Consider the following 21,770-nt stretch of genomic DNA (forward strand, 5'->3'; position numbering starts at 1 on the left):
CTTTCATTTCCACATTGCTGTTCAACAGCAAAGGAGGTCAGGACTGGGACTCAAGTGGGTCAGGAAGCAGGAGCTGATGCAGAGGCCATGGGGGGATGTCATTGGCTTGCTCAGCTTGCTGATACAACCCAGGACTACCAGACCAGAAATGGCACCACCCACAGTTTCCCCTCCCTCCCTTGATAACTCCAGTCCTCTGCAAGCCTTTGTGGAACCTGAACTCACATACAGACACACACACATGTAAATAAAATAGTTTCTGAAAGTCATCAAACAGTGCTTCTGAAAAGAGCCTCCAAAGGAGACTACCCCAAGATGGCTTTGATAGTGACAAAAACAATGTAAGGAAACCTAAGTAAGGCTCATGTTGCTTGGGTGTATTGAGATGGGTTGTAGTATAAACAAAACATCCTATTTTTGCCTTTCTCCTAATCTGTCTTTAGCATTGAAAGTTACTTCACTAGCTGCCATTTATGAGCCTCAAGATCCTCAAGCTAGGCTTAGAAATAATAACAGCATCAATAAGTCTAGCTGCCTTTCTATCACAGGAAAGCTGCACTCACAAAAGAAAGTGACTGGCCAAGACAGGGAAGACTTTATTAATCATTTCTATGTTTCAAGTTTATGTCTGGAAATCTTTAAATGTCCTTCAAAGTAAAATCAGTGTGTTTTGTTGGCCTAAATATCTTGAAATTTTGAAAACCCAGTATTGGTACCAGATGATTTTTCCCTATTTTGTAAAAATCAATGTTGGATTCGCTTCTTTCAACAAGCATGGCTGTTAACCCACCAGGGAAAGGAAGTTTCCTTGGGGGGGGGAGGGATGAGACCAGGAGTGAAGCCCCCATGAGCCAGCAGAGCGAGTAGAAATATACAACCTCAGGAGGTAGGCGGTGGAGGGACCTGGGAGGTGAGAGAGTCTCAAGACTCAAAGGAAGGGTTCTTAAATGAAATGCCCAAAAGTGGAGAGGGGAACTTGTAAAGTCCACCACCAGTAGAAAGATAGTGCATCAAGTGAAGGGATGGGTTTGCCATCCCACAGTCAAAAATTGTGATGCAGAATTGTTCCTGTGTACTAGAAATGCAGGGACAAAAATGGAAAAGAGACTGAGGGAAAGGTGGCCCAATGATGGTTCCAAATTGGGGCTCATCTCCACTGGAGGCTCCAAGGCCTGACACTATTACTGATGCTATGATGTACTGACAGACAGGAACTTAGCATGGCTGCCCTTCAAGAGGCCCAACAAGCCCCTTACTGAGACAGATGCAGATACTTACAGCCAACCATTTTACTAAATTCAGGGACCCCTGTGGTTGAATTAGGGAAAAGGAAGAAGTTGAAGAGGAGGGCTACCCCATAACAGTCCCAACAATCCTAGACCCCAGGGACCTCCCTGAGACTGAGCCACCAAGCAGGCAGCATACACGAGCTGCTCAGAGCCCCCCTTACCCGTAGACAGTAGAGGACTGCCTGGTCTGACTTCAATGAGAGAAAAGGCATCCAACCCTTGAAAGACTTGAGATCCCCCCTCCCCGGGAATGGGGAGGCATGTCAGGGTGTGGGGGTGTGAAGGGCCATCCTCTTGGAGACAGGGGGCAGGGGGAGCAGAAGAGGAATGGGATGAGGAACTGTGGGAGGGCAGAACTGGAGGGGTATAATGACTGCACTATAAAAACAGATTAAATATAATAATAAAAAGAAAAGAAAATGAAGGAATGAAGGAACAAAGAAAGAAAGAAAAAAAAGAAAAGAAAGAAAGGAACAAAAAGAAAGAAAGGAAAGAAAGGAAGGAAGGGAAGGAAGGAAGGAAGGAAGGAAGGAAGGAAGGAAGGAAGGAAGGAAGGAAGGAAGGAAGGAAGGAAGGAAGGAAGGAAAGAAGGAAGGAAGGAAGGAAGGAAGGAAGGAAGGAAGGAAGGAAGGAAGGAAGGAAGGAAGGAAGACAGAAAGACAGACAGACAGGCAGGCAGACAGACAGACAGGCATGAAATTCTTTCAGCTCTTTTTCTAGCCACTACCAGCCAGGTACTCCTCCATCATCCCCCTTCCTACAACCAATGAATCAGCCAATATATTTACCAAGTAATTGTTCTTACTTTTCTTTTCCTTTAAATACTGAGAAGAGTATGACATGCTTGAGTTGTGCACATTGAAGATGTTCTCGAAGTGTCAAGGTTCTTTTAAACCTGCCTCTTGCTAAAGACCAAGTCATCATCACTTAAAACTTCTCGACTTGCTCTCACATAAACAATCAGACAAGATGATTTTCAAACCATCACAGAATCACAGCCTCAGAAGGACTGGAGACATCTTTAGCTATAAGTCTGGATGAATTGAGCAGAATAGGTTGTGCTTTGCACTGGAACTAATAACCAAGCTTTCGATACTGGGTGCTCTCCAGTGCTTGATCTGCACTACACACTCTGGAAATAAATTGCCTAGGACATATTTTAGGGAGATGTGGAGCATAGTTTTAAAAAGTTTGAAAAGAACAAATAAATTTATACCAAATATTGCCCACCCAGTAGTTTCTGCATGTCTGTATGTCAGGCCAGGGGGTACCTGACAGAAAAGTGAAAATTACCAAACCTAAAAGTGAAGGAAAAACAATACATATTTGTTAAGGGAAAATAGGCTCCAGATAAAAATAAAATTCATTTTACATTTCTCGATCATATTTTCCATCAGGTCCATTTGCACAGCTGGAATTAGGAAAAAATAACAACAACAACAACAACAAAAACCTGCAAAAAGCAAATTTGCTACTTGCATATTTTTTAGAAGAGAAAAAGAGAAAAAGCCGCATAGGTCAAGTCTCACAGAGAGAATGCCAAATGTCTTTGTGTCCAGTTATTTACGGTTTCAGATAATTGTACGGAAAATATCAAATTTGCATAGCGTGATTATTGCTGATTATTTATCTAGCAGTCAAAATGTTTCAGTGGTTCCTAGGATGACAGATTGACAAGTCCTTAAAACTCATTCATTTTAGAAATTTGCATGTAATTAGGCAATCACGGAGGGATGTTTGTGGACAGAGGAGAACACTACAATATACTGGAAGGGATTCAAATGCTTGACAAAGTGTTAACATTATCTTCAGATGCAACCAAGCTTTAAATGCTTGGCTAGATACGACTATATGTATGAATTGGGTACAGAAGATTCAGGAAATTATCAATGGATTGAAGTACAGTTGTTTGTTGTTGTTGTTGTTGTTGTTTTGTTTTTCTTTCTTGAAAAAAAAAACCACTCACTGGACTCAACTATATTTGGGGCTATTGTTAGATTTAAGCTCAATTTAAGATTTAAGGAAGAAAATCAAGGGATAAAAGACAGTAAGTGATTCAGAAAGGACCCAGTTATTAGATCCCTCAGCTTAAACCATCTTGAGGTCTGTGACCCTGGGTGGGTTCTACCTGAACCTCAGACATCTATACATTTGAACTTGTAGACTTGGGAGGTAGGATGATCTTCAATTTTCTTTCCCACTTGTAAAGGTTTTAAATATCAGGAAGCTTCTTGCAATCAAAGTTTCCAATAAAGAGAATATATTTTTTCTTCTATCAAGAAAAAAAACATTGCATATTTCAATTCACTGCATCTTAAAATTGCAGAAGTATGGTATATACAAAATGACAATCACAGTTGCAGATACAAAGGCACTCCTTAAAAATGAAGCCTTTCATTATTATGTGGCCATTTCCTGCTGAAATCCTCCACATGGCTTCTTCAGGTTGAGATGGACATTGTAAAATCTGCATTTGAAAGTTTCAGATTGTCTCTGATCTTCACACAGAACTGTCTTTTCAAGTAATTGATGTATATTATGTAAAATGCTTCCTTTCAAAGCCAGACTACCTGAAGTATCAGGTTATTATAGTAATTTAAATCAATGAAAACCTTAACAAAGGTTTATGAAGGGTTATGAAAGGAATAAAAGTTATTTCTTTTTGACTGCTGGATTCATAGTTTATAACTTGATTTAAGAAGATAGGTGCTCATCACTTTCTGATATTACTAAAGACTTTTAATAGAGGTTTTCAGATGACAGCATTTTGTAATGCAGAATAGTAAACTAAATTTCTGAGTGTAGACTATGAAGCCATGAATATTGCCTAAAAAGTATCGACTTCAGGAGACAAATAATGAAGGAACACATACTAGAGTGTTTTCTTCAGGGAACTTAGCCGCATCGATAAAAAGCTATCACACATTAAGGAAATCTCAAAGACCAGCAAGTTATAAATTTACACATCTCAACTCATTAGTCAATTAGGGTAAATTTTATGAATTATATTGTCATATTGAAATATTACCTACATGTTAAATATATTAGGAAATCTCATTATTTGGTAGATCAACTCAAAATTGATTGGTCATGGTAAAGTCATAGCTATAAAAGACATTACCTATTAAATGCTTAACATAAAAAAGGACAAAATATATTGGAAGCAGGGATCTTCAAATAAATGACGCCAAGTTGGGGTGGCCTCCGATTGCCCTTCATATTGACTGTAGCCATTTGAAGTCAGGAAAAGAGAAATAGTCGGGTACTAGGGTAGAAACAACGTTTTCCAATCTAGACCCAGATTCTGTAGCAAAAGACTACAGAATTTCTATCCACATTTCGTGAAATGTAAAATATCCCCTCTCAGAAGCCAGGAAATGTTACCTCTGTGGTCAAGAGGACCACACAAAGGACCCACTGCTTCTGCCACCTCATAGAACTTCTAAGTCTGTGACTGTTTGAGATCTAATGGGAATCTGTTCTTAATCCTGCTATTACATTTTAGAATGCAGTAACCCCCCACCTTCCTATGGGCAGTCTTTCTTGCTTTCCCCTTGGTGCTGGCCAGAAGAAATTCATACGGTATAGTGGCTGGTTTTATGTCAACTTGACACAAGCTGGAGTTATCACAGAGAAAGGAGTTTCAGGTAAGGAAATGTCTCCATAAAATCCAGCTGTGGGCATTTTCTCAGTTATTGATCAAGGGAGCAGGGCCCCTTGTGGGTGGTATCATCTCTGGGCTGGTAGCTTTGGGTTCTATAAGAAAGCAGGCTGAGCAAGGCAGGGGAAACAAGCCAGTAAAGAACATCCCTCCATGGCCTCTGCATCAGCTCCTGCTTCCAGACCTGCTTGGGTTCCAGTCCTGACTTCCTTTGGTGATGAACAGCAATGTGGAAGTGTAAGCTGAATAAATCCTTTCCTCCCCAACTTGCATCATGGTCATGATGCTTGTGCAGGAATAGAAACCCTGACTAAGACATATGGTCTATAAATTTATCTTGTTTCTTTTCTATTCTTCCAAGTGTTGTTTAGTTTGTTTCTGATCTTCACAGTCTGAAAGGATTCCTAGAATATGGTGTAAAGACAGATATTTGCTGAAACTGGATCAATTGCTTTCTCTAGCTAGCCTTAAGATAGATGGTAAAGGAAATGAAGAATAGCCTATGGATAAATTAAGACATTTCAAGAAAAAAAAGCATACTGTCAAAAGACTGAAAGCATTAATGTGTCTTGTCAGCAAAAAAATGTGGCAGGAAGTGTTAATAATCAACAATACACAATGCATGGGTAGTTCTAGAAAAGGTTCTCCATTCTACAGTGATAACTCCAAAGGAGACTCAGCTTCTCAATAAAGCCATAGCAAAGAGCCTGGATAGGATTCTAGGAATGAGGATTTGATGAGATGGTAGACAGGGCTGCTTTGTGAGATAGTTTCATTGAAACCTAGATATTTGAAAACAATATAACTTCCTGGATTTACTTTCGATTAAAATAAGGGAGAGAAAGGGATAGTCGGTCAAGTCCATAATGAAAAGAAAGAGATGTTAGCTGGCATCTGAAAGAATCAGCAAATGGAAGAAAATGAGTGATCCTATCTGGATATTGACAAAAGATCACAAGTTTAATGTCAGTCTAGGGTATATCAGCAAGACCATATATCTTAAAGGAAAATAAGCAAATACACACACACACACACATACACACACACACACAAACACGCACACGCACACACACACACACACACACACACACACATACACACACTGATTCTTCAACACAAAGTTTATAGCAAATTAACTTATTTATAAGATATCTGAGGTCTTATGGGGTAGGCATAAAGGTTGTCATTCATTCAGACATTCATACAATGAGACTCATATGCAGTCAGAGGGAAAATAAGCAAATTTATGTCCATTGTCAGGGGTGAGAGTCACTTCACTGAACCAGTGTGGAGAGTACTTTCTAAATGATAAAATATAGCATTCAAAGATAGAAAAGCTCATGACTTTTGTGCAAATCAGACTACAAATTGTAACTAATTCTAAGAAAAATAACCAAACTATAGACAGTAATCACATCCTCAAATATGCATGTAATGGTAGCAATCTGCCAAGACTAACATCACTTCATCTACAGCCTCATCAACAGACATCCTGCCACCTCTAAAACGAGGCCTTGCAAGAAGATCTAAACAGTAGTTAGCAAGCTGTATCAATAATAAGATACAAAGGAAATAACTTAGGCTGCGAGGAACATCAAAACCACAGAACTTAGACAATAATAAATAAATAAATACAGAGCAGAGTATTATTTTGTTCTTTCAGGGCCAAGGCATCAAATGCCATTGGTTGAATAGTTCCAACAGTATTATCCTACAGTTCTGGTCAGACTCCAATTTCAAAGTCTCTTTTGAGACTTTTCATCTCAGATTGTCATGGCTGTCTTCTTGGGTCCAACCTTTTTGAGTTTATACCTCTATTGTTACCTCTTTTTAAAGGCTTTAGTGTTAAATATAGTCACTGTGGAAGCCTCTGTTTCATCATAGGGATGTGAAGAATGTGATCATTTCTTTACAGCTGCATTCTAATGAAGACTTAATTTAAAAGTCAGTCTGAGGATTGGATTTGGTTCATGGACTATCATTTGCTGATCATCGATACACAAGTATGGTTTTTAAAATTCTGGATGGAATGATGTACACCAAAACTATAGACATAATCACATGTGTGATATGTACATGGGTATCTGATCTGATGATGTTGTCTTTGATAAGTCCATAATCATTTGTCCAACATGTTTATAATTAATGTTGCAAGAGTGATAGGAGAAAGTAGAGAGGAAAAGGAAGAAAAAATACACAAGAAACTGGTATGTCTACCTAAGAAAAGCTTCTCACAGTAAATGTCAAGGCTGGTACAGCCAGGACAACTGCATCAAGCTGAACAAGCTACAAAGAGTCCCATTTACTAGGCACAAGTAAGGACGGTCCTCAACAATGTTTACACATTCTTCACTAGCGAGGTGCTTCATGTCTGGGTGCAGAGTATAAATAGACTAAAAAATATTTGCTTATTATTTTAGGAAATTTAGTGCTAGTGCAAATGGCAAATTTAATGGTCCCAGAAACTGAGGGGCTCTTCATGCATCCACCTGCCTGAATGTAGGGAACATTACTGCTGATTACCTCTTCCACTTTATGCATAGAAAGGCCAGGTTCTCAATGCGGGAAACACATTGTGCTTGGGGAGATGCTGTTCTTAGTCTCTGAGCTGAGATTAATACCAAGTCTAGCAACCAATATTCTGAAATATCTTCCATGACAATCACTGAAGAGTACATAGTCATATCCTCATTCAGTGAATGCTAAGTGTTTTAGAAACTATGGACCTCTAGAAAAAAATATTAACCAGAAGCTCAATCATCTACAACTCATGGTGGGAGCTCAAAAAGACATTACAAGACCCATCTAAAAGGGCTATAATTCTTTCCCACTGAATGTCTACTCACTGGGCTATGCTCCCTTGGGTGTCTTAGTCAGGGTTTCTACTGCTATAAAAAAATGCCATGACCAAAGCAATTTTGGGTGGAAAGGGTTTACTTGCCTTATGCTTTCATACCAAAGAAAGTCAGGATAGGAACTCAAGCAGGGCAGGAACAAGGAGGCGGGAGCTGATGTACAGACTATGGAGGAGTGCTGCTTACTAGCTTGCTCCCCCAATGGCTTGCCCAAAATGCTTTCTTATAAAATCCAGGATAACTGACCCAGGGATGGCACCACCTACAATAGACTGGGTCTGCACCTATCAATCATTAATTAAGAATATGCCCTACAGTCTGATTTTATGGAGGCATTTTCTCAATTGAAGCTCATCCCTTTCAGATAACTCTAACTTGTGTCAAGCTTACAAGAAACTTTCTAGCACACTGAGGCAGGAAGGACATAGTCTCACCCTGGGAACAAGTCCTTAAACATAAAGAAGGACTCCCTTACTATTTAAACTTACAGCTTACATTTTAGAACATAACAAGTACTATATAAGACTTTACTAGGAATCTTGGAAACATCTGCTAGTTGAATGGCACATGCTGGAGTTGAACATTCCAGATGATGTCTAGAGGTTCCAGATGCTCTGCCTATGCCTCAGGAGCAGTATTGTGTTCAAGAATTCTCCCCCAAAAATGATACTTATAGCCTTCAGAAAGAAACCACAGTGTTGGCTAAACTTTCAAAGCATGTTGTACATGTTCCACAAGTCTCTGTCTCCGTTAGCTTCTACCTATGTTGAGTCTTATGAAAGGAAGAAATTAAGTAGCCTGCCAAGTGACTGAGACACTGTGGTGATTCAAGAAGCTCAGGTCATCTGCTCATTTGGTCTGTGGTTGGGTTTTTTTAAATTAATGAATTAAAAGGTACTGGTCTCACTTGTGATAATTAAGCCAAGTACTTGTTACCACCACCTAGACACTGAAGGCATCCTTCTCTCTCCTGTCTCTTCTTCTTGGCCTTTTGAAGACAGCTTTTCTACCATAATATGTCCTGGCAATCATTAAAGTCTGACACTTCCTATCCCATACATATCATGTAGAGGCATAAGCAGGATAGATAATTTATTTTAATCCCATACTCTGGATGCCTTGATGTCCTCATAACAAATTAACTTGCCGATGACAGTCATTGTCCTGTGCTGCTGAATACCTGACTTCACTGTCTCTCTCAAGTCCAACTTTTCCATGGAAGCTGCTCATTATTTTTCATGCTACACTAAATATCGTAAGTAGGGGTCACATCCTATATCAGAGTACATGACTTCCATATGTATGATCATTATATTTGTGAAAGGTATGGGGGGACTTAAGACAAATGCTTTGTTATTATTTCTTATATTAAAAGAGAGTACTTTTTTCTCCATGGTATAGTAACTTTATTGCTATTTGTATGCTTCTGCTATTAATAAAATATCACCAAATTTTTATGTTTCTGTAGACTGTTTAATGGATTTTTCAAAAAATAATCTAAGAAATCTACTGAGTTTTTTTTTTTCTTTTGCTGTGTAATGTGCTTCCAACAAGCCTTTGTGGTGGATCTGTCAATGTTCTGAGCCCAAGTCCATGCATGCCACTTTTATAAGATAGGGAGCCAATAATGAACTTGATTTGGGTTACCAGGGTAGACTCCATATCCAATTATGTCCTATAAGAAACAGATAAGAAGAAGATACAAAGAGGAGGGATGGTAGGTATATAAAGACCTCGTCTGAACTGATGAAACTACTAACCAAGAAGGCAGAGAGACTGACAATGGCAGCCACCAGAATATCGAGCAGGTGAGTAAAAGACTCTCTCTCAGGACCTTCATAAGGAGCATGACTCTGGTGGCATCTTGATTTCTCCATTCTAGCTTCCAGAACTGTGAAGGGATGATTGATTACTCTTCGTTACCATTTTGTTTGTGAGGCTTCATTATCACCCAGCCAGGATATTAAAACTACTCCTCAGACATAATGAAGCCTCATCAATATTTCCATCCCTAATGACAAAAAAATCAAGTGTGTTTAATTATGCTTTCTGAAACAAATTTTAATAAAGAGAAATCACAAGGCTGCTTTATTCAACCAATATTCATCTATGTAAGCACTCTCACTCGTTTTGTGGAAAATTCTGCAGGATTCATTCAGGAATCCTACATTCTCATTTTACTAGAACTCTGATAAGGAAAAGAGATGCAATAAATAAACAGTTAAATGATGGCTGATGGCCCCCATTGAGTTAGATTTTTCTACAAACATTCTCTAAAAGATAAAACTGAAAATAGAGGTAGTCCGGTGTAAGAGATACATAGATTCTGAAACCAGCAAAAGGAATCAAGAAGAAATAAATAAATAACCTCTTTACAGTATGGAAGAATTGTAAAATTAAAAAAAATACATATATGTTGAGGATGGATTCTGTGGCCTACATCTTTTTCTAGCATCATTTAGAATGATGAACACACAGTGACAGATCCAAGTAGGAGCTGCTGAGAAGCTGCTTCAGTAAATAGACTCCAGCCTGATATTGAGAAGGACCCAGAAAGGAACAGAAAGATAGCAGTGAACGTTAGCATCATCTGGACAGGCAGAGATACTAGGAGCATCAAGGCAACAGTGCTGTACAACTGCTAACAGTGGGCTCTCCTCTTCAGCTCCACTGGCAATGCTGGTCTGCACCAAATGCCATTTCAGCAAATCCACTCTCTTCTCCAAACTTCTTTTAAATATAGAATAATTCTAAACATAAAATATAAGACAAACATAAATCCACCATAAACAGCTCATGGCACTTGGGTTGTCATTATTGGACTGAATTTTCTTCCGTGTAGGCTAGAAAAGAGTTCACTGAATATAGACTTGAATGTAGACCTACTGTCCAAGGAAAGGTAGATAGCATTTTGTACAGAGACCAAAAGCACACTTCCTGCAATGAAAGCTGGTTTTCTAGATCATGACAAAAGGCTCCATTTGACCTAAGTGTCTTATAAGTTCTCTAGGCACATCTTTAAAAAATAGATGATAGACAAATGCTTAACAGCTGACTATGATTTAAAAGTATCTTGGATGACATTAGATGCAACGTCTTAAAGCTTAACCACGGAAACAAACTCCCAGTGGAAATCGCTGTAGATGTTACTGTGAGCAAAATGGTTTTCACTGGGTGACAATGAGAAAAAGTCAATACTGAAGATTTCACTAAAATATTTCCAAATTGCCATGCAAACATGATTTTTAACTTAATATATGCAGAATTTTCCCACCTAAAATAACTAATTTAAATTTTATTTCACATGGGCATAAAATCTAATAAACATGAAAAGTCTAACACTACTGAGTATAGTCTGTCTCCTCATCACTCTGTCTCCAGCAAAACATTTATGCATTCATTTATAATTTCTCCAGAAAGACTCTCTATAAGACACTCTGTTGCTGTGGGGGATTCTACACATAACCTTAGCCTTGACTGTGTGCTCCTGGAGGAAAATATTATTGTTGAACCTTGTCTAACAAGACTCCCAGAAGAGGGTCAGGCATGTGTGGGGCTTGAAGACTGTTACCTCCTGTTGGAGACTCTGATAGTTTGAGATTTTATTTCACATGGGCATAAAATCTAATAAACATGAAAAGTCTAACACTACTGAGTATAGTCTGTCTCCTCATCACTCTGTCTCCAGCAAAACATTTATGCATTCATTTATAATTTCTCCAGAAAGACTCTCTATAAGACACTCTGTTGCTGTGGGGGATTCTACACATAACCTTAGCCTTGACTGTGTGCTCCTGGAGGAAAATATTATTGTTGAACCTTGTCTAACAAGACTCCCAGAAGAGGGTCAGGCATGTGTGGGGCTTGAAGACTGTTACCTCCTGTTGGAGACTCTGATAGTTTGAATGAGAATAACTTCCGCCAGCTCAGATATGTGAATGCTTACCCCCAGGTGGTGGAGTACCCTTTGAGAAGGATTAAGAGGAGTGGCTCTGTTGGAGGAGGTCACTGAGAGTACATTTTGAGGTTTCAAAGGCCACACAGTTCTAGTTTGTTCTCTCTGCCTTGTTCTTGTGGATGAAGATGTGAGCTCTCCATTACTGTTCCAGAGCCATGCTTGCCTGCTGCCATATTCCACACCATGTTGGCAATGGACTCTGAAACTTTAAGATCCCGAGGACCTTTCTTCTGTAAGTTGCCTTGACCATGTTGACACAGCACATGAATAGAAAAATAGCTGTGACAATGATGATGACAAATGCTGTGTAATTCACTGAGAAGACAATTCTGATTTCAGAAATCTTAGCATCTCACTTGAAGCAATCCCAACAACAGCTTTCTCTAGTTAACTTTCTTCACAGATGGTAGATATAAGTAATAATTACTCTTAATGAAACTGTTGTGTTTTAACAACATTAATTTTTAACAATATTAATGTTTTAACAATATTAATTCATTGTTCTTTTAATATCTACTGCTTTCTTAGGAAGAAACACAAACATTACATTTAATAAAAAAAACACCACCCTCTATTTCATTTGCCCTTTTGAAAATATTAATGAAACCCAAACTGTCTTTTAAAAATAATAATGAATGGAGTGCCCAAAGGGATTTATTTCCAGCCACTGTGGAGTTAACACATCATGTTCAGTTACAATGGCAGCCAAAGGATTATGTAGGTTTTGGGGTTTTTTGTTTTGTTTTGTTTTGTTTTGTTTTGTTTTTTGATACTGTGATAGCATGAAGTGGCATTTGACACAGTGACTCCATAAAAGAGTTTAAGTGAAATATTTTCTTTCACAACCTAGTAGTTCCTAAAATCATGAAGGCATTTTTGTCACCCTCTCCTGCCACAGTGCTCTCACAGGGTTCAAGCCAGGGATGCTGAGAAGGTAACAAATTAGCCCCAGCACTTCAGCTTGCATGCTCACCTACACTGATATACATTTAGTACAAACTGGACAGTGTGTGGATATGAGCTTCTGACAGCTAAGGGGATTCTAAAACCATGGTATTTGTGTGTGGAGGAAGAAATGCTTTATCTTCTTCATGCAAACATTATTAGATTTGAATAGTATACTCTTCTTCAGACCCTGGGACAGTGGACCACATGCTGCAGGAGAACAGTGAGACAGGTCTATTTATCTCATTCTTTACAAAGAGTCCAAACTGAATGAAAGGGAATGCTAAGGCTGACTTAAAATATCTCTGACTGAAGAAGAGAGAGGTCGGAAGAGGTGTGGAGGCAAGAATGGCTGTCTAGTAGAGGCTAAGAGACAGAATATGCAATTCTGGAGGGCCAGAAAGAAGAGAACGCCAAAGAAAAATGCCATTAGCTAGAGTGTAGGAGGTCTAGCTTATAAATATTAAGAACTAAAATTCCAAGTCTGGGGTGATGATTCAGGGGGTTAAATATTTGCCCAGCAAGCATGAGGACGCCTGAGCTTCAGCCTCTGGGAAGCTCAATAGCATAGCTAACGTTTTAATCCCAGCTCTGAGGGCTCCTTTGGTGAAATACAGGAGAATCCCTGAAGCCACCAGCTGGCAAACAACCAAAATGAAACCAGCTTCCAAACAAGGGGAGAGGCAAGGACTGACAGATGGGAGGTCCTCTGACCTCCACATTTACACGGTGGCATTGGCACAAGTGTACCCACACACTCACGTGCACTGACATACACACACATGAATTAATATGTAACCTTGTTTTCCAAATAAAAAACAGTTTATTGTAAAGGTTAAAGTTTATAGTCAGCTTGTTTTTTTATATTTTAATTCTTCAGCAAATAATGTTTTGAATAATTGTAAATTCCTAAATATTTTACAAATTTTAGTTATCCAATTTGACACAAAAGATCTATTTACTAAGAACTGTGAAGTGTCTACAATGTCCTTTGTAACTATGCAGAGTTCTTTTTGTTGCTGTTGTTTTTGTTGAAAAGCATGCTCTTTTATTAAAAAAGAGTAAAAACATTTTATGATAGAACTGAAGATTTACATTGAAAATATTTCTGATAAAATTGTAGAAAATGTAGAGAAACATGTTAAAATTGAAGATTATCATGGAAAATTTTCTCTAGATATAATAATGGTAGGCATAAAAGTATTTCTCAGTTGATTGAAAATGGAATTACAAACATTTTCTGACAAAGTTGAAGATGTATATGGAAAATGTTTGTAATTCCTCTTTCAATTCAGTTTAGTAATTTTTTATGTCTTCCATTTTATCTGCATTATTTTTCATGATAATCTTCAATTTTAACATGTTTTTCTATGTATTTCTTCTATTTCATCAGAAATGTTTTCCATGTAAATCTCTGATTTTATCACAAAATGTTTTTAATTCTACCTTCAATTAATTTAGAAAGGTTTTTTAATATTTACCATTTTATTTGTATAGTTTTCCATGAAATAGTCCATTTAACTTGTTTTTCTATATATCTCTTAAATTTTATTAGCAATATTTCCATGTAAATCTGCAATTTTACCTGAAAATATTTATAATTCTACTTTCAATCAACTTAGAATTATTTTTATGCCTACCATTTTATCTGTATAAGTTTCCATGATCTTCAATTTTGACATGTTTTTCTATATATTTCTTCAATGCTATTAGAAATATTTTCCATGTAAATATTTAAACTTTTAAAAGATACTTTTAAAGAGATGTATTCTAAATTCTTGTTCATCTAAATTTCCTAGAACTTGTGAGCAATGAAGTCCTAGTTAAGATGAAGAGGATCAGAAGAATCAAAAAAGACTACTGAAGCAGAGATTAATCAGCCTAAAAATACATCATCTTATCTACCTTTCTCTTAATTAAATAACGCCAAGGAAGTGACTTGTGAGGGAGCCATTATTTTATGTAGTTCTTCTGATAATAAAACTTAAATGATTTAAGATAAATTCACAGTACAGAGCAAAGTTCTGGCTCAAAGATAGTTTTAATTCTCTTCATGAGCCAACTGGTAGAATAAACACTGTCTTCAGTCAGAGTCCCAGGAGGAAATAAACAGTTCACACAAAGCAAGAAATTGGGACATGGTGAATGAGTACTACTTACTGACACCTAAGAAGATAAAACAAAGTAAGTGTGCATAGGGGGTGCACTTTGTAATCACCTAGCAAGAGGCAGACTCCTGCTAGGACTCGGGGTCCAAGCAGAAGTTACTGAAATGTAACAAGATGCCCAACCTCAGAAAAAGAAATAATAGGCCTCACACAACTTTGCCAAGGGAAGTGGATGGATATGCATGTGTCCTAAAATCACAGCTGCTGGCCCTTCCAGGCTCCAAGAAGTTGTTCTCCCTGCATAAAATAAACATAGTCAAAGAACTACAGGAGCAAAACTGCATGTGCCACACCCTCATTGTAAAAGAGAAGGTAGACCAGATGGAGAAGGGCTGAAGAGGCAGTAGGAACAACCAGGGACATGGGCAGAGTTTGCAGAAACATATTAAAGGTCAGATTTATCTGTGCTCAAACCAGCTGCATCTTTCACAGAGTACCTTGTACTTCTTGATGGTGTCTACATGTGCTGTTTAGATGTTCCCTGAGCCTCTGTGACTGCTGTGTTGCCAGGATGGTGGAGAACACCACAAGGAAGAACTCAAGAGAGGAACAGAAGCAGAGGCCATTGTGGGGTCCTATTTACTGGCTGATTCTCCATGGCTTGTTCAGCTGCATTCTTATACAACACAGGAGCTGCTGCCCAGTGATGGTCCTACCCACAGTGAGCTAAGGACCTTCCACATCAATCATTAATCAAGAAAATGCCTTACAGACTTGTCTACAGGTGATTTTATGGAAGCAATCTCAGATTAAGGTCACTCTTTTCTAGATAACTGATACACAAACACAAACTCATATATATATATATATATATATATATATATATATATATATATCACAATCATCAAAACAAATGCAAGCTAACTAACAAGGACACATATGTCTAACCAAAGGAGGATGATGTTGCAATTAAGTAATTCAGACAGAATGCATATCATAAAAGAAAATGTATATTAGGGTACAAGCAAACAAGATTCATGAGGTGCGACTGAACTCACATGGGAAAACTGTGTGGCCTCTGTGGAGATGTCTGGATTTGAGTGAGGAAAATTGGCTCATCTTGGCTCTAGACATCACCTTGACTTTTTGTTTAGTAAATGAGGAGTTACTGAAATTCCTCACTGTCCGTGAGGTCATCTTGACCTTTTATCTTATATATTACAGAAGCTCATATCCACCGGAGTCTTTAATAAAGATCTGTTTATGGGGTAGGGGATTTGACTCAGTGGTAGAGTGCTTTCCTAGCAAGGATAAGGCTCTGGTTTTGGTTCCAAGTTCCAGCAAAATAAGTTTATCTGGTTGATTCATTGCCAAATTAAATACTTAGAAACAAATAATAGTAACTGAAGATCTAGGAGCATAACTTTTAAAACAAAAAAGAATGATGATTAGGTTAAAAAGAGAGAGAGAGAAATTAACAATGCAGTTCACACTGTTATCGCGGGGCAGCTTGCATGGGTTTGGATATGTTTTGTTTTGGTTTTTCTGTCTTGCAGATTTGTGATCCACAAAGGCAGTCTTCTGATTCCTATTTTTGAAAGGCTAATCAGTCCACAGATACTTCTATATAAAAAGGCAGGAAGAGCAAGGAAGGGGGTGGGTAGGACACAAGAAGGTAGATAAAGAGAGACTCTGGCGTTGGAAGGAGAAAGCTAATTCACCCATACTCATAGTGAATTGCAGGCACAGAGTCTTCATTGCTAAGCTGGATGAGGAGCACTATCTGTCCTAAAGGAATTTAGATAACAAAGAAGTAAATAGGAGGGTTTTGTGGAGAAAGTGTGACCTAATTTTGGCAGTGGGATTATGAAGGATTTGGGTAATTAGAAAGCAACTTGGAAGACATTTCAGCTGAGAGGCAAAGACAGCCTTAAAAGCAGAGAGGCTGTGAGGCGATCCACAGAGTGGAAGACTCCAAGGAGTGGGGAGGTGGGAAGCAGGGCGCTGGCTCAGTAGTGACTAGAATAATTTCTTCATGGACTCCTGCCACTTAGTTCACCCAGCCCATTGGGTAGAACTTCCCTGGGAAATGAGACTTGGTCTTCAATTCCAAACATTTAATTCCATCAAGTTGATAAAAGAACAAATAAATGTTGTCTTTTTCAAGACAAACATCGAATGCCCTGCTTCTTTCCAAGATGAAATTGAAGACAGTATCATTTGTTTCAGGTGACTTGATGCACAAGTTTGTTTAGGCTGACTTGATGCACACATTCCCCAGCTGAAGCTCTTCAGTGCAGCCAGCCCTACTCTTCATTTCTGCTAAAACTGCTGCCAGTAAAAAGTTCAATCATGTGTCAAGCAGTTTAGTAACAAAAAAAAAGTTCAATCATTCACAGTAAGATATGACTAAGGCATATTCAGGATGATACAGATTTGAGTTATCAAATGCTAGAACTAAAAATTTCTCATGGTGTAGTTTATAGATGGCATAGGACAGGACATAGTAAGACATGGCTGTGATATAAGCATTAGAAGTAGGAAGGGACTTGAGGTCAAGGCCAACCATGGTGAAAGGCAAAACAAAGAGATGACACAGAAATTCATGATATGCAAAATATATTTCTCTAAATAAAAGAGTCATACATCAGGAACATATTGAGATTCTTTGTGTAGAGTTCAAATTCTGAGCACATCTTGGCAGGAGTAGTCCCAAGATGTCTACAGAGAGACATTCAACATTTATAGATAGCTTAGGTTTTGAGTTCACTCAAAACAAGAGATACAATATAGAGAAAAAAAAAGATACAAGTTCCTTCTGAACTTCTGTGATACAGGGAGAGTTATGGCATTTCCACTTGCAAAACAGATTAGTAAACTATGAAGATTTGCTTCCTGCATACCAGGATTTTTAACTGAAACAAAACCCTAATAGAGTTTTCCACCCTCTACCTACAGCTCATACTATTTTAAGGACTCAAGAAGGTAGATAGAGAGAGACTGGCGTTGGAAGGAGAAAGCTAATCCACCCATAATCATAGTGAATTGCAGGCAGAGTCTTCATTGCTCAGCTGGATGAGAATCACTATCTGTCCTAAAGGAATTCAGATAACAAAGAAGAAAATGGCAAGTTACTCTTTGTGGTTAAATGTCATTCTGATTGAAAGGTGTCTATGATTTTAATTTTACCATCTTTCTGGACTTGGGACTAGAGAACAATAAAAACTTTGTTGATGTTTTATTTTGGTGTAATTTACATTCCAATCCTTTAAGAAGCATGGTGTTGGGAAGGGAATATTCGGAAGGGGGGCAACATTTGGAATGTATATACAATACAATAAAGCAATTTAATAATAATGATAGTAATAATAAAAGAAACATATCATTTAGTTTGTATTGACATTTGTTTGATACAGGTGATAACTACGTACAACTCAGGTCTCTATACTTTGTATATATTTAGAATCCTTAACAACTGTTGGATATAGTGTCTTAAGACATTTGAGATTCTTATGCAAAGAGGCATTGCCAACAGGATGGGGAAAAGTACAAAGAAGCATAAGTGAGTTCTTGATGACTATTACTTTCTCTTAGCAATTGTAAAAAAGGCCTGTCACATCACACCGTTGTGAAGATGCACCCAGCTACATATTTCTAAACCCTTAATTTGTAGGTGAAAAAGAAAAAGAAAAAATAATCTAGTCTTCTTGACTATAAGGAAAATAATTTTATTCCAGATTCTGATTCTGGGTTCCATTCCTTCACACACACACACACACACACACAGACACACACACACATGCACACACGCACGCAAGCGCACACACACACACACACACACACACGCATACGCACACGCACGCGCGCGCACACACACACCTAGTTTCAGGACCCATTAATATAACTTCATGCTGAAAAAAAAACCACATAATTCCCCAAGTTCCTTACAGAACACACACACACACACACACACACACACACACCACACACACACACACACACACACACACACACACACATTTATTTAGATCTTAGGAAGCTGTGCTCAAGTTTGCGTGTCTTACCTGAGCCAATATGTTCTCTAGTCATTTGTCAGTTATATAGCAACCAGTCCTCAGATCATCCTAAACAACAAGAAATGCTTGACAACAGTTTTGACACAGGGGATTTAAAGCTGAGGCGCAGGCTCATTGCACTTTCTGTTTAGTTAGCTATTTCCTCATGGACCCTGATGTTTTACTTGGCCAGAGGCAGCTACTGGGACAGGAGGGTGGTTGTATTCATGAAGCCAACTATAGGAAAGAATTTCCTTGCTTATTTTTTAATTCTGTGTATGTGTGTTTGTGCTTGTGCGTGTGTGTTTTTATTCAAGATCTTGGGTGCAGGAACCATCTGACTTATTTATTTGGGAGCTATTTGAAAATGTGTTCATATGTGGTTTGCAAGGCTTTTAGTTACTTTCCACATATTAAAATTTTTAGAAAAATGCATTTTAAACTAGTAAGGGTGCTTCCTGTGTAAATACGTATTATGACGGTTATTTTCACCTTCTGCCAGCACCTCTAAAATAATAGCAAAGATTATTGGGTTTTCTTTTGTTCCTTAAAAGATAAAAATAAAAGGTGTTTGAAAGAGAAGCCAGCTAAGATTATACAATTGCTCCAATCAACTTTCGTTTACTGAAAGAACTCAGGAGGTGGCCTCAGCTGAACAGAGGCTGGTCTGTTTCAGAGCATATCATTTCTAGGTCATCTAAGCAGCCATAATAGAGTGTAAATCAGCACTGTGTAGAGTGTGGCTTCAGCAGATGCATCTCTGTAACTTCTGGCCTGTGAAATCACTGCATCCCCCTCCCCCTCTCTCTGACTCGCAATGTCTCTTAAGCTAAATTTAATTTAATTTTCTCCATAGAAGAGAAAATAATTGTTATGAAGAGAAAATATTCTTTTTTATCTGATGACAGTTGATCATTTTTTCACCTCTCATTTAAGAAAAATGCAGTATTAATCTCATATATTAAATCATCTATCATGATTGGGTCCTTTTTAAGCATTCCTGCAGAAAATGCTCTGATTTTCTTTACATTGGAGGAAGTCCTTATCAAGGAAGGATTTTCTTTATTCCTTTATTTTTAAGGACAGTTGGTTATAAATAGCTCAAGTGTCTTTTGTATACCACAAGGATACAAACCAAGTCAGGTGGTTCACGGAACTGAAGTCGCTGGTAAGCAAGCCTGTAGCATTTTTGTTTATCCTAGTACTTTTGAATAATCCTTAAGACAGTGAAGAAGTTATTAATTGCATTTAAATACAGTCGACAGGGATGACATTCAAATATTCAAGCCACTTTAAGAGAATCACACGGCAGAAAGTGACCTTGGTTGGTTTGCTTTGAGACTGAGTCTGAATTTAAACTCTGCCAGAACAGTTTAACCTTATTCTTAAGATTCGAGAAAGTAAAATGATTTAATTTCTCCAGAAACCTACTCAAATGTGCCACGCTTGCATCAGGGAGGCAAGATGTCCAAATTAAAGTTTAATACTTCTAGTCACAATCTCATTTTATTATACCGATATCAAATGCAGCAGGCTGGGAAACCAAAGGTACAGATTGGGCCTGCTGCTGTTCCTTTCTTTAAGCTTGTATTTCTTTCTTTTCAGAGGACAGAGTAACACATTTCCCATCATGGTGTATTAACAGGAACTGGGCACTGGAAAACAAGGGAACAGAAAGGTCATTCTCAAGCTACTCAAGTGAACTAGCAAATCATGACATTGGTGGTTCCTATTCAAATGCTTTTGGTACTTGACAAGCAAGCAGTCATAAGATCATGGCAGGATGCTTGAATGTTTCATATGAGAGCTCTAACACTAAGTCTCCTCATAAATTGTTGAGTTTGATGGTTTTAAGAATGATGTTTAAATAAACAAACAAACAAAAAGAATGATGCTTGACAAGTAACACTAATGAAACTGCTGCTGAATACAATTATTTTCCCAAGAAAATGAATATTGAGCCTGACTCTAGGCTGCAGCCTGGTCCTCCATCGTCATTTGGCTTCTGTATTACATGTGGAGCCTCTTAAGCTTACAAAAGGCCGGAGAGTTGACATACATCATTAGAGAGTTAAAAACTATAAACCTCCTTGAGATAGGCAATGCATCTACCTAAGGCAGAACACATGGCCTTTCACTCCTCCTCACCAGCAGTGTGAGACACTGTAACCAGTTTGGAATCTTTTCTTACAAAACATAATCTCACAAAGAGATCAAGCAATCTCCTTTCTTGATATTTATCCAAGCAGGGTAAAAACTTAAATCCACACAAACCTTCACATGAGTGTGTGTTCAAGTTTTTTATTTGTGTGTTTGTTTGTTTTTGTCACATAACTTAAACATGATCTTTATTTGCCTGGAAAGTGTAAAGATGTGGAATATGGACAGTGACAATTACTTTACCAATAAAATAATGGGCATGACTAATAGATTTTATTCATAATTGTTAGAAGTTGGAAATCATCAAGGTGGCCCTTGAGAAGGAGAATGGGTAAACTATAGTATATACATATAAAGCCTATGATTCTTTCAGTGTTAAAAGTATGTCATGAACAATTCAGTAAAAGCAGTCAGCCTGAAAAACAGAGTGCTGTGTAACTCCCAGTCTCAAGGTTCAGGAAAAGAAAAGATATAGATCCATTCAAAGATGGTGGATTGACAGAGTTCCATGGAAAGGCAGAACAAATATGTGGATCATGAGTGCTTGGGGGACAGTGGATTGTTCTGTGTCACACTGTAATGAGAGGATGATGTGTCATTCTTAAAAACTAAGAGAACTGTATAAAGCCAGTGCCTAATGCAATAAAAGAAGTCTTGGAGAAGTTGCTATCTCCTGTTAAATGCGTCAGTATTCCTAGAGCAATTCTAGAATGATTATATTATTAACTTTTTTTCTTTT

The sequence above is a fragment of the Apodemus sylvaticus genome, chromosome 9 (genome assembly GCF_947179515.1).
Source record: "Apodemus sylvaticus chromosome 9, mApoSyl1.1, whole genome shotgun sequence".
Lineage (NCBI taxonomy): Eukaryota > Metazoa > Chordata > Mammalia > Rodentia > Muridae > Apodemus > Apodemus sylvaticus.